Here is a 12873-nt window from a genome sequence, read left to right as displayed (position 1 = left end):
TCAGGCAGAAGTTGCCAATTAACTCTAAAAACAATGCAATAAGAGCTTTAGTAGGACTTCAGTCTTGATCACAGATAACCTAGTAATTCTAGAGAATATTTGCTGAAATTTATGATGCATCCAACATCTTCGAATACATGATAGTGTTTCTGAGCCTCACTTGAAGAGATGGTATTCAATCTACTGCTGGCAAGAAATTTTACTACTTTCCATTCCCACCCCACTTCTATACAAGAATTATATGCATGTTGCACTTTACTTCAGTTTTCTTCACAAGGATATGTTACTCCACCAAGAGAAAAGACACCTCTAGATGGCCCTTACTTTCAGAAGATCAAATTCAGCTATCTTGAGAATGGAAGTTGGATATAACGTTGTCACTCCTCTCAGCAGTTAGAGAACACTTGCCCTTCTGGTGCAATTTCAACTGCTGTATTATTTATAAACCAAAAAAAGGACTATTTGTTTTATCCAATACAATCAAAATATCTTATGAAGAGCACTTCAAGAAGTCTAATCTTGTTCTTGGTAACAGAACCACTGGTACTTTTATACACTTGACAACTTACATCAAGGCTGAGAACTTACACAGAATATATTCCACTTATCCCAAACCACAGTTTTGCCAGTGACTACATTTCTTCTTCAAAGGCAGTAAGAATGTCATCTTGAAAAAATATTTTTTAACATATTTATTGGGGTGCTGCTTCTTTCTTACATCTTCAACTGACTAACGAAGGGATTAAACACAAGAACTTCGACTTTTGCTAATAAGCATGAAAAGAATGAAATACTGAAAAGCAAAGAGCCCTTTCTGTCCCTCTCTGTCACTGTTATCATATTCCCACAGGTAGTAGAAACTATTTCTATAACATTATGGCTCTATTCTGTACAGCAACTACTGATCAGGTTCTAAGATCTCATATCAGGCTGATTTCACTGATCAAAGTACATTTCTTGTTCACCTTTCACACAGGATAGTCTAGAATTCCTATCTCCACCCTTTTTACTTGCATCAGAGGACTAAACCAAGAACTTAGAAAAAATGTATTTCCTGGCATCTTAAAACCACGTGTTACTGTAAAAATGGAAGTGTTTTCCAAACAATACTGAACATACCAAACTGTTTAGTTGTCTGCAAAACGATTAAAGTGAGTGAAAGATAAGCCAGCTGCTACAGTTGCACAAAATCACAAAATTGTAGGTGTTGGAAGGGACCTCCAGAGATCACCGAGTCCAACCTCTGTGCCAATGCAGGTTCCCTATGGCAGGTTGCACAGGTGGGCGTCCAGATGGGTCTTGACTATCTCTGCAGAAGGAGACTCCACCACTTCTATGGACAGCCTCTTCCAATGTCCCCTCATCCTTACTGTAAAGAAGTTGAGTTTAGACTCAGGAAAGTAGCTAGGCTACAGGAAAACATAAAGATGAACTTCAGGAAGAATGTTTTTCTTGCTTTTTTTTTTTTTATTTAATCACAGCAATCTGAAACAAATGATTGTTTCCTTACTGTCTATGCGTTTCCATAGAGCGATTGAAAAATCTGCTCCTGAGCACAGTACTGCCAGACAAACTTAGAGTATTTCTCTTGCTAACCTAGCAGTCTTTCCTTCAGCTTCAGATGACCACCCATTATAAGCACAATGGTTTCTGAGTACAGTAGGTTCATGCAGGACTTTATGATCCACCAATCCAAAACTCAAACTATTAAAATGATCGATTAACCTCACCACACTGCATCATTTTGTGTTTATTAAAAACACACCAATGGCACAAAGATAATCAGGGGACTGGAGCACTTCCCCTACGAAGACAGGCTGGGCTTGCTCAGCCTGGAGAAAAGAAGGCTGCAGGGTGACCTCATTGCAGCCTTACAGTAGCTAAAGGGAACCTACAGACAGGAGGGGAGTCAACTCTTTGAAAGGGTTGATAACTGCAGGACAAGGGGAAATGGTTTTAAGTTGAGGGAGGGAAGATTTAGGTTGGATCTCAGGGGAAAGTTCTTTACTATGACAGTGGTGAGGTACTGGAACAGGCTGCCCAGAGAGGTTGTGGATGCCCCATCCCTGGAGGTGTTCAAGGCCAGATTGGACGGAGCCCTGGGCAGCCTGGTCTAATATTAAATGGGGACGTTGTTGGCCCTGCCTGTGGCAGGGGGGTTGGAGATTCACGATCCTTGAGGTCCCTTCCAACCCTGGCCATTCTGTGATTCTGTGGCACAGGAGAGCCTCTAAAACTACACAAAGATATTAGCCAAGGCTAGGTCCACCTTACACACAGAACGCCTGTGTGGAAGATGTGTTGAGAAGAAAGAAGTCCTACAGCAACAGACAAGTTTCTGAAGAGCAGGTAAGCATGCAAACAGGTAAATGTGCTCCTGCACTTGGAGGCTAAGTATCTTTACGCTGTTTCAACTGGACACGTCATTAGGCAGCAATAGTCAATGGCCACAAAATCTGTGAGACATCTTGGTCAGCCTGACATGTTTCCTAAGTTACATATATGGGTAATCATTCATCTGTTGCAAACTTACCTCCAGCTCTGTTACCAAAATGAAAACCAGTACAGGCTCAGTCCTCATAGTAGGCTACAAAGATACAGATATCACATCTGAGTTAGCAAGTGCTGCAGAGAAAATCCATATCAATTATTTAAAGAAACTAAAGAGTAATCCAGGATAAGAGTTTCTCATGTTTAGTCAAATAGATCTCCAGTGCACAACAGCAAATTATGTATGAATACTAGTCCAGGAAGAAGTTGAACTAGTTTTGAATGGAAGCATCGCGAATAGTACAAGTATACCCTATAAATAAAATGAACAGCCCACAAACCTAATCCAGTTTAAAACATCCTCAAGTTAAACATTAGCTGGACTCTGGGAGATTGCTTAGGGAAAATAACTTGTACGCTTAGTTTGTTTTTATACTTCCATACAATCATTGAGGTTGGAAAAGACCTCTAAAATCATCTAGTCCATCCATCAATTCATCCCCACCATGCCCACTGACCATGTCCCTCGGTGCCACATCTACATGGCTCTTGAACACCCCCAGGGACACTGAATCCACCACCTCCCCGGGCAGCCAGTTCCACTGCATCACCACTCCAGCAGAGAACAATTTTTTTCCTAATATCCAACCTGGACCTCCCCTGAGGTTTCTTTCCTGGACAGGTTATGAATGCTGGGCTTTTTCTTTAAAGACAAGTGCTCTGTTGTTTTGTACATATATATATTTGCACATATTCTTAACATGTATATAAAGTACTATATAAAAAAATCCACTGTATATATATATACCCGTGAGTATATGTGTACAAACACAAACAGCAACAAATATGTATTTTTAAAGAGCACTTAATGGACTGACTGCTTGCTCCAGCCTATTAATCATAACAATCCCATTCCGTTCAGACAGATAGGTAACATCATTGAGCAAAAAATGAAGAAGAAAGGTCTTGCAGGGTCTTTCTTTAGAGCAACATTAGTAATTTGGAATTTTTTCCTCACAGGCAGCCACTCCTACAGCTGCTTACTTGCATGCAGTGTTTTAGATTATCCTTTTGGATTTACATTTGCTGCCCAGTGACTCGTGTTAAAAAAAAAAAAAGAAAAAGCAGAGTAGTACATGTGTTGCCTTTGCTGTCCACTAGGTGGACTTTCTTTCTGGAAATTTTCAGTTGTGAGCCTTCAGCATTGTCAGTCTTTTCTCTATCTTAGTTCCCAATCATCTCCAAAAAAAAAAAAAAACCAAGCCAAAATCAAATCTCTTTGGAAGTTGGTCATGTGTAGGCCCAGGGCAATTACATAAGGCGTTATTTTAGTTGTGAAAAACACACTAAATTCTGTATTCTGTCACTGCTGTAGATTAGCGTATAGAAATTTCTCAGAAGTTTGTTACTAATAGCGTTTAGATACTTGAGAACAGTTACACACTTCTTTATCTGGAAGCTGAATTTAAGGCTATCCAGACACTAGATGTTCTGGCCCCAGCTCTCACTTATCAAGAGACACAGACATCCAAAATAAACGTGTTATGGCTTCTCTTCTGTCTTCTTGAAAAAACTATTCAGAAGTAATGTTAAAAGGAGCTCCCAATACATGCTGATGGTTTCAGAAGCTGCACTGTATGTTGGAAGTAGGATATGGAGTTAGATGGACCTTTGGTTTGATCCAATGAAAACTCTTTATCATCTGAAAACTTACCTTATTAAAGAGCAAATACATTCAAGTTTGTAATGTATTATGTGCTAGGCTGCAGGACTTCGCCAACAATACAAGTAGAAACAGTTTTATCCACTAATGTTGCATTTAGCAAAAGATAACTTGCATGAACATATAATGTTCCTGCACTGTGACAACAGATGCCAACTACAGAATTAAGATGGACTGTCTCTGTCTACGTTCTGACTACAGAATGTCTTTACACCAGAGAACAACAAAAATTTCCTTCTGCCTATTTCAAAGCAGCACTGTACTCTCCAACAACAAGGTTCACACATACTCATCTTTGCAGATTTCCCTGTTAAGCAGTTAAATGCACAGCTACTTTTGAAACCAATTAAAAACAAGTATAAGCAGGCCATTTATATAAAGGTACATACAAGTACTTCAGAATTATTTTCTCATCATGGCTCAGTCAGCTACCCAGAGAACTATCCTTCCTGCTGAAGCTCGTGAACAAAAATGGGAAAAACATTTTCTTGACTGTTCTTTCCAAAGACTAGCCACTTTCATCTATTTATTTCATACTAATTAGCTTTATGTCCCTAGACTTTGTAATAGAGGTAAAAAGAAATGACATATTTTGTTCACACAGCTTCTTACCAAACTACTTTAGTTTGGCAGATCCAGATTTGACAAAAGCATAGCTTAAGCTAGACTTTCTTGAAAATCAAAACTGATTTAGTTTGCTTACTCAGCTTATTAAGTAAATATTTCTGATATTTGCAAATTAAGAAACTCTACTAATGAGACTATAAATTAATGTAACCTTTAAAATGCAAGTATCTTTAGCAATGCTAGTCAAGAAAGAAGGAAGAGTGGCAAGCATTGAAAGCGAACTGAATTTTGAATTAATTACAGAAAAATAAAGCTCAAAACTTGCCCTGAAGAAAAAAACAGTAATCTAATTCAAACTAGTCTATGGCTGTCCAGAGAGATTACCTTCTGGAAGTACAGTAATTACATTTGTAAAGTAAAATCACTTACGCCTGGGGTGGGGAGGCCCAAAGGATTATTTTCTTTTTTAATTTTGAAATGTGTATAAGTTTCATAATGCCATGAAGACTGAGAAAAGAATTTTGAGTACAAGAGTATACATTCTGAGTAACGGGCTTCTTTGGTGGTACTAATCAGATACGTGTAACGAATGCAATCACAGAGCCCCAGAAGTCACCTATGAATGAATACCAAGTTCCACTTTTCCTTATGAGTTTTCAAAATTAATAGGAGTGTTTGGGGAACTTCTTGCAAAGGCACTTTTTTCCAAACCTGTAACTAGACTAATCTTTACAACTCCAAAGAAAAACTCCCACTGGTTCCACTGGACGTTTCTCTACAGTACCTTATAGCACCTTTTAGCAGTACCTTACAAATGAGATTACCTAAAAGCAAAAAAACTCCACAGTATATTCTTATGAGCTCTAGCTTGCCTAGTAGTCCACAAAAAGTGTTTTAATCCAACAACATATCCATTTACAGCAAAACCTAACAGCACTATTCTGACCCACTGTGATACAAAAGTGTCACAAAATAGTTTGGGCATCTTTACAAAAAAAGTAAGATGCACAGTCAAACAAGTTCTAGCCTTATGTCTTATCTATAAAACTCTAGATTTTCTAGAATATTCTAGATTCCAGAAGCTCAAGTTTTGGACAGCTAGAAAGAAATGATGTGAAACAACACTAGAGGCTTTGAATCAGGTATGAAGCATTTACCTCTCTTGCAACTCTCAGATGACTTAGGTCGATACATCTGAGATCTTCCATTTTATTAGCATAAGAGTCCAGCTGCTGAAGTCAGCCCTTCTCTTTTCCATTCCCCATTCATTAGTACCAATGCAGTACTTCTTTCTCAACTCCGTTAACAGTTTTTCTGTTGCTGCTTACAGCTTTCCTGGACTGCAGTAGCATGTTCTGCTGCTGTTAACATAGGCTGTGCTGCTTCCAGACCTATTTGCCACGATTTCCCAGTTCAGTACATATCCTTCAATTCACAGCCAATAAATTCCCTTAAGCAGTAAACTAGCATGTTCCCAGCAAAGAGCAATAAAAAAAGTTCTAGCAAAGAAAACGCAGTGACCTCCCCAAGCAATACGCTACTCGGACGGAAGAATCCTTGTTAAATCCAATTAATCAGACCAAGATTCTGAAAAGTATCAAGTTTTGGCAACAGCGCACTTCTACAAAACGTTGAGCGTTGAGCCACTTACCGTTGAGCAGCACTGGCTGCGCCTGCACGGAGCGCAAGGGCAGCCAGCCGGCTCCGCTGCCACGGTGCGGCCAGCAGAGGGAGCGCTCGGGCCACATTTCCACAGAGACACGGCGGGGGCTCCGGGCCGGCCTTCCCACCTCCTGCTCCGAGCTGGAACAGAATCCACCCAACACCATCTTCCCGCTCCTTGCAAGCAACACCCAAACGTCTCACCTTCTCAGCAGCGTGCACCTTCAGCCGCTCTCCCATTCCACTAGCTACGACTTCTAACGCGGTCTTCATCCCAAAGACTTGTAACTTGAAGGCTGGGTGTAATTACATGTAATTTTTTCCTATGTAATTACATGTAAAAATTAAAAGAACTCGATGGCCGACTCAGCGCCTTCCTATGCCTTTCCAATGTTTCTTTTAGTGCACTTATGGTCTGTCCTGAAAACTGCTCAGACAGGGGCAGTAAGAAACAGACACCATCCCTGCCGGCAAGAGCAGCAACTCAACTACAGTTGTCCTCTGTGAGACCAGGTAATGCTAGAGAAGTGTTGTTTGAAACCCAGTAGATCTGGCTACCAAAATACAGTGAGTCCGCTTTAGACCATTTTACCACTATTGAGCCAAGACACCTACGAAATCACAGAGCTGACATCAAAAGAATAGGCTGGGCAACTTCTTACACAACAGGCTCGTGCAAAGGTTAAATTTTGTCTCTGAGGCAAAAGGGCCACCCTCGAGAGTCATGAAAGAATGAAAAACCACAGAGCCAGCCCAAACATCACCAGCATCTCACTTCAGAACGAAGCTTCCCCTGAACATTGCTTTCAGTACCGCACAGAGGAGCGTACATGAAATAGAACAGTATCCTCAGAGAGAGGATCGCATCTGACAAACGCAAATTACATCAAGTGCTTTGGGAAGCTGCTCCTCTACTGCACTGAATAAATCTATGTAGAGCTTCACTGATCAGAGCTGACCAAGTCAACCACTGCTCATCCCAGTTTGCCCTCATTTACCAAATCTGACATAAATAGCAAAACCGTCTCAGCAGATTCACAAAGAGAAAGCAGCTATCTGCATGATTTGCATTCAGATGACTGCCTTCCAGTCATATAAACAATACGTTCACTTAACAGTTTCTCCCTGCCAGCATGTTCTTTACCAACGAATGCATAAATTGAACTTTCTATTGTTAATTACACCTCCTCCTGCTCTTCTACTGACACAAAAGATGAAAGTGAAGCTGTGAGAAGCAGTATGACTACAGGAAACTTAGCACCATTCAAGTAATTTCTAACCAGCAACACAGCGCTGCTACAGCACAACAGTGCAGTACACTATTAAGCCAGAATTGCTTGGAAAGGTGAAAAACTTTTCATTCCATTCATTCACTAGGCTGCAGTTTGTCCCCCCAGTTTTAGAACTTCTGCTGGATAAGCAGTTTCATCTTGCCAAAAAGACTTCTGTGAACCTCCAACAGTGGATCAGGAAAGGCATGGGCAGGAATTTTAATAGGATGGCATGTAAAGGCTGACTTACCAATTGGCCCACTGACTTGTTAAAAAAAAAAAACAAAACTGTGACACAGAAAGTTGCTGAGATGTCTTAAATACAAAATACACAAAGGCTTTCATCTGACTATTGCATAACCTACCTCCAACCACCAGATTGGTAACAAAGGAATGAACATGGAATCAAATATTAAAAAATAAAATATAAATGGAAGTGCATAATAACAAGTTTGAATGATTGATACGTTTTCCTTTCCCTCCGCACAGACCTACTTGAGTTCTCCCCCACCGTACGCTTGATGCTGTTTACCCTCAGTCTACTTACCCTGCCTATTTACCCTCAATCTACTTTCCTCTATCCTGTGTTTAGGTATTTAAAGTGATATCCCCTTAACTTTTCATTAATGCACATTTGTCCAGTGGGTGGAGATAAAGCTTTAACTAGAAAGCTAAAAGCAAATAATTTGAGTAGCTACTCTTACTACAGAAATGACACTTGAATACCAACACTATCTCAGCAAAGAGGCTTAAACAAAATGATCTTAAAAGTTTTTCTCTTACCTCCTAATTTTCATTATTTGGAAAGTATTTTGAGAAAAACGTTTGGAATAAACAGATAAAGACTAAAGATACTTTGGTATCAACAGCTGTGTCTCCACCTACTGGAAAAGTGAATTCAACTGCAAAATTAATTTGATCCTTCGAAACGTGGATATGCAAAAGCCATTATAGCAACATACTAGTGTGAAATGCTGAGAACTAGTTCCCTTCTCCCCACTACCAAAAAAAGTTTGTGGAAATTACTGACTTTTCCCCAGGTCAGCATGGATTTCATAAGGTTCCTATTCTCAAACTGTAGCCCAATCAATATATTCCAAATAGCACATCCAAGTGATTTCTTACATAACATTTGCTGCCAATAAATGTGAAAAGTCACCTTCTTGCAATGTCTTACTGACTTCCACTGTGTTTTCACGAGAGCCGGACACTAACATTAGGATGAGTTCTTTAGACAACTGACATGGGTTAAACACCCAGAACTGCTGTTAACATGGAGCATTTTCAACATGTAACACTCTTGTTTAAAACCAAATGAACAAAAAAACCACAGACATCTTGGAAATAATTAAACATAAGAATCTTCAATTTTTCAATCTTCAGTAATTAAACATGAGTAGAGAATCTTTAACTTTCAATGTTTTATTTTACTTATTTAACACAGGCTGTGATATTACTCATCACTTTAAAGAAACTAACCACCACAAAATAGCAAGGTAAATGCTTTGATAGGAAAAACACCTCTCTCAACCTCTTCTTCATGTCAGTTATTCTTGGAAGAATGACATCAGGCATGACTAAATAATTCAGGCTTCCTTTATTCTGTCAAAAAGAGACTTTTGAGCCACAGAATGGCATATTAACATCATGACCTCATAGCTTACCTTGAGATAAACTTGATGGTTAGCAATAATGACCAAGGAGCCAAATAAAACCTTAACTTAGAAGTGGCCTTAACTGCCTCCCTCACAACCGAATCTGAACCATTCTTCTGACATTTTGCTGAGCTCAGGTTAGAAAGATTTTAGTTACACCTGCACTGAGCTAGCCAAAGCCACTGACTGGCCCAGCTACCTGGCACTGCCTTCTAGCTAGCACACACTGAACTGAAATCCTACATCAAATTGAAGCTCTGAAACAATCACTGCCTACTATTTGTCCCGTGACAAAAAAGTCACACTGATAGCTTCATGTCCATGAAAACAAACCATTACGTTCCTCCAGCAGCACCTGTGGCCTGCTTGTCTGTATTTCAGCCTGCCTCTCACCTGCAAGACTTAGCCAAGTTCAGTTTTTCACCACATTATGAGTGTTTTCTCTTGTGGAGGACACTAAAACTACATTCCCAGAGGCTCGCTTTTCATCCTGTGATCATACTCCACCCCATCCTTCCACACAAACGACCCCAGTGTTGTCTGTGCCGCTCTGGTTGCACGACAGTTCTAAGAAGTCATTTTTTACCACTTGTGCAAGGCCAAACACACTTCAGTTTGCCACGGCACTGAGTTCACGTAACACAGGCTGCGTACCACTGCAGCGAACTGTTTGGCTTCCTCTCACGCTTCATCTCCTCTACTGGCTCTCCTTTCCTCAGGAGGAAAACACAAACATCTCATTCAAAGCCAAGTCAAAGCAACAGAAAGAGCGGGCAGCAAAAAACAAGTTCAGGTGCACGTGGTGTTGAGAACCCATCTGTCCATGCTACAGTTTGCATTCTGCAGCAGATATTCTTATCCTTATCTTGTAACACAATCACTACTCAGTCAATTTGTCAAACCAATTCTTATCCGTTTTTACCTTAAACACAGAACACAGATCGTATAATTTAAGCTTCTGTGACTCCGTTATTCTTTCCAATCTGAGGACAGCTTAACTCATTCCACGTCTAAGTGGACACTGCAACACCTAAAATACTACCATAAACATTACCATGATTCCAGCTGCGTTGCTGTCTCTTAAAGCAAAGGGAATTCCCTCTTTCCTGCAGCACAAGGAAAGCATCATTTGTCTACAGATCAGCATCCTGCACAGTGTATCAGAACGCACAAGAGCCTGCGGTGGCCGCATCAAGCATGGTTTTAAAGGACACAAAACTTTTTAAAAGCTGTATTTTACAAATAAACACATTTAGAAAAATGGTATATTCAGGGACTGAGTCACTGTATGAACAGACTCGCACTGAAGGCTCTTTTGCCGGTCATCATGGTACTATGAAGTTTCCTTCAGATCACTGACCTCTGTTTCTACATGCAGACGTACCCAATGCGAGGACCTAATACCAAGCTGGAGCTGATTGTGGCAGCGTAAGTTGAGTGTCTGAGGGCAATGCTCAATCACATCCTTAAAAGCGTGAAATATAGCCAGCCAAATTATTTGCTAGAGTATTTGGATTTCCTTTTGTACTGTGGTTAAGCATCAAGTAGAAATGCCAGAAGTAATCAGATTGTCCAGATTTCTGTTTCCTTATCTTGTTGAGGTTTGCATATATTCAGAAGAAGAAGAAAAAAAAAAAAGACTAAAATTGTATGCTTTAAATAAGCAGCTTTCTACAAATTAGTTGATTTTTTTCCTCTTTTTTGAGATTCATCCACCCTTTTAGTCCTCTGTAAGACTCCTTCATGTTAGCTAGGCATATTTTCAGCACTTCCTTCATTATTTCTATTTTACCTAAAAACCCATATGTGATTACACCATGATTTATGTGCACAGCTTCCATTATTTGCTTAAGAAAAAAAAGCAACAAGAGGTAGTTCAGGAAAGGTCCAATTGTACATATGTTGCAACAGCTTTTCAATCGTTTTGGAGGCTTTGGGTATGCGCAGTTAGCCCACTAATTTAGCAGCAGAACAGGCATCATTCTGAGCTGGTACTGTGTATTTGTCAATAATTTCTGTATTAAGCAGCTTTGACAAACGGAAACTGCAGTGATCCACAGCATCGGAAACAAATGCACACAGAATCCAGAGAAGCTTAATATACACACTTCTGGCTGAAGGTTCCATAAAAATTAATAATGAACAGGGTAGTATTGTGTCTCATATAGAAAAGAAATGAAAAACTAACAATAGGAGCAGCCTTATGGTGACACTGTGCTCGATACTGCAGATTTTTCAGAACAATGTGGATCTCAAGTAATCACTGTAGTGCAGTGCTCGAGAACAAAATAAGGAAAGCGACATCATCAACTCCAAACATTTCAAGGAAGGAAAGTGGAAATCATAGATTTCTCTGAACAGTTGTTTAAAAATCACATTACCATTAGCTCAAAGTAGACGGCAATTATCAGCGCTTTATTTAAATGAGAATTTACAGCATTTTCAAGAATTCTGTGACAAACATTGAGCAGACCAGGGGTCGCATGGCAAAGTGTTAGAAGCCAGCCATCTCAGCAGAAATAAAAAGAAACATTACGATGCTACTGTCAGGTTGAACAGACACTATCTGTTCAGAAACAGTACGAAAGATTTGTTCAAAGCTTCCTTTAAGTCCGACATCTATTTATAGCCGCCCAGCCTCTCTACAATTTCTCACAGTCCCTCCTCCTCCCCAAGCCAAGTCGGGGAAGTTTAATGGATGCAATCCTGGGCCTTGTGCCGCAAGGAGCTCTGCAACTCTCCTCCTGTGCAATAAGACCAGGAATGATAATAAGAGAATGCTCCAGCGTACGCAGGTGCCAAACACACGCCATAAACCTTATCTCCGCTCCTTAGGAACGAAGTTATTTTTGTCTGTCAGCATGCTGACAGCAATGAACCACACAAGCATCAGAGCTAATGTAAAGGTAGCTTCCCTCTGGCCGCAGGCAGCCAGAGCCAACCGCCCTGTGAGCCAACCGCGGCTGTCCAAGTGCGCTCTGACCCTCGTGCAGCAGCAATGTCACCCCTGTACCTCCCCACTCCTGTTTCAGTGTCACAATTGCACACTGCACCTTCCTCCAAGAGACCAGGAGGCCATTGGGTCTTCTCCCGTCGTGCAGCTTGCGCGTTAGACTGGATTTCCACTACCCAACCACGCACGTCTCCATGGAGCGTTGCTCCGGATGGGCTCTCCTTCATCAACCGGCATCTCCCCAACAGCTGTACCACCGCCGAGCGGTGCACACATCTCCTCGCTGAACTCCGCCACGAGCGGTACCGCCCCAGCACCGCGTCCCCTCGCCCGCAGGGCTCTCACGGAGCCCGGGGAGGCGACGGCGCTACGGGAACTCTGCCCACCCCGCTGCCCCCGCGTTTCTCCCGTTCCCGGGCAGGGGCGGACGGAAGGGGAGGACGGGCGACTTCCTCGGAGGGACGGGGCCGCGGACGGGCCGGGCAGAGATCAGGAGTGGAGGAATCATCCCGAAGGGAGCGCGGATAATCCGCGGGGCACGGCGGGGCGCGG

At 41.3% G+C, this 12873-nt stretch overlaps 1 protein-coding gene across 1 annotated transcript in view; it reads right to left on the bottom strand.

Annotated features, from left to right (window-relative positions):
- MPP6 (membrane palmitoylated protein 6) overlaps positions 1–2561 on the bottom strand; it is a 43811-nt gene extending 41250 nt beyond the window's left edge. The window contains 1 exon segment of the mRNA XM_019616465.2: positions 2534–2561. The gene's annotated coding sequence lies outside the window, so the exon portion shown is untranslated.
- Between the last annotated feature and the right edge of the window lie 10312 nt (positions 2562–12873).

This window comes from Meleagris gallopavo, chromosome 6 (genome assembly GCF_000146605.3).
Source record: "Meleagris gallopavo isolate NT-WF06-2002-E0010 breed Aviagen turkey brand Nicholas breeding stock chromosome 6, Turkey_5.1, whole genome shotgun sequence".
In the NCBI taxonomy this organism is placed as follows: Eukaryota; Metazoa; Chordata; class Aves; order Galliformes; family Phasianidae; genus Meleagris; species Meleagris gallopavo.
This window is presented reverse-complemented; position numbering and strand designations above follow the sequence as displayed.